Source organism: Carlito syrichta, unplaced genomic scaffold (assembly GCF_000164805.1).
Source record: "Carlito syrichta isolate Samal-C Ts95f unplaced genomic scaffold, Tarsius_syrichta-2.0.1 Scaffold131914, whole genome shotgun sequence".
Lineage (NCBI taxonomy): Eukaryota > Metazoa > Chordata > Mammalia > Primates > Tarsiidae > Carlito > Carlito syrichta.
The window spans coordinates 1-1,773 of NW_007076010.1; the positions used below are offsets into that span (position 1 = coordinate 1).

Here is a 1,773-nt window from a genome sequence, read left to right on the forward strand (position 1 = left end):
TCTGGGGACAGAGTGAGACTCCAACTCAAAAAAAAAAAAAAAAAAATGGTACATCCCACCTACTAATGGATTGGGCCTAATGAAAACACGTTAACAGGCAAATTTGATTTTCATATGTTCTTTTAAAATAATGTGAACTTATTTTTAGCAAAACACTATTGTTTATTGGAAAGAACAAATAGAAATTTAATTTTAATGGCAGTTTCACTTGTTCCATACTTAGACAAATCCTGTCCTATCTCATTCTATACTTTTTCTCCTTATGCAAAAAATGAAGCAGTAATTTTTGTGCACTACTTGCCAGAGCTGTTTTATTCAAAAGTATTTATGAAACCTAAAGCAGGTCCTTGTAGCACCAAGAAATGAAATATCTAATATGTAACTTTTCATGATGTTAGAAGATTGCCTTGGCACATAAGCATTATTAGTTTTTGTCTTATTTGAAAAATTGTATAGCACCGCAGGGCAATGTGATCTAATTTACTGAATTATTGGCATGAAGCAGCTGAAACTAGATGCCAAGAAATAAGTCAATGAAAACCAAAATATATTTCTTTTTTTTTTTTTTTTTTTTCATTAATCAGTAGTTTTTATTATGGTTTTGTGGGGTACAGTTAAGGGTAGGTGTACAATGACGTTTCATTCAGGCACCCTGTAGATAAGAAGTGTTTTCCAAAATATATTTCTAAAGTGTCCTCTCATGTGGTTTCCCACAGAGTAAGATGACAAAATTAAGATTTTGCTGGATTCTTGAAGTCAGTTTTTAAAATTTTTGTATTTCTTGTAACCCCAATTTCATGAAATAATGCTTGAATCATTATATGTTAAATAATCAAGTAATTTACTACTCTGTTTAGCAAATAATCGAATAAGTATAACTAAAACCGGAAAGCTGATGGTGAAAGATTTTCTGGAGCCTTTGTCTGGACTTTACACATGTTTTCTTTCCTATAAGTTTGTCATAGCAGAAACTCAAGAAGAAAAGATAATAAAGAAGAGATATGACTTCCTGATGTTTGGTAAGAATTTAGGCACATTTTAACATATACATTTAGTTTGGATCATAATTAAACATTTTTTTTTTTTTTTTTTTAGTAAAAATGAGTCTGTTTAGGTATTTATGACTCATGGGAGTATTTTCGAGTGGTTTTGCCTAGGTAGACTCTTGCTATCAAGAGAGCTTGTCCTAAATAATCCTCTTTTAACTCCCCACTTCCCACTGTCTAGATATGCAAGCACAATCTACTTGATCACAATTTCGCAAGTAATTTTATTTATTTCTGTATTTTTTGAGTTAGAGTCTCACTCTGTTGCCCAGGCGGAGTGCAGTGGCATGCTCATGGCCACCGCAGCCTCGACCTGCTGCACTCAAGCAATCCTTCCACCTCAGCCTTCCAAGTAGCTAGAACTACAGGCACATGCCACCACACGTGGCTAATTTTTTGATTTATTGGAGAGATGAGGTCTAACCAAGTTGCCCAGGCTGGTCTTGAACCCATGGGCTCAGGCAATCCTCTCACCTTAACCTCCCAAAGTACTGGGATTATAGGTGTGAGCCACAGGTAATTTTTTTTTTTTTTGAGTTGGAGTCTCCCTCTGTTGCCCAAACTGGAGTGCAGTGTCTGCTCCCAGCCACCGCAGCCTCCGCCTGCTGGACTCCAGCAATCTCTCCACCTCAGCCTTCCAAGTAGCTGGAACTACAGGTGCACGCTACCACACCCAGCTAATTTTTTGATTTATTGTAGAGATGAGGTCTCGCCAAGTTGCCCAGGC

The 1,773-nt window shown here is 36.6% G+C and overlaps 1 pseudogene; it reads left to right on the top strand.

The window, feature by feature from the left end:
* The first annotated feature begins 42 nt into the window (after window positions 1-42).
* LOC103250728 overlaps window positions 43-1,773 on the top strand; it is a 3,641-nt pseudogene continuing 1,910 nt past the window's right edge.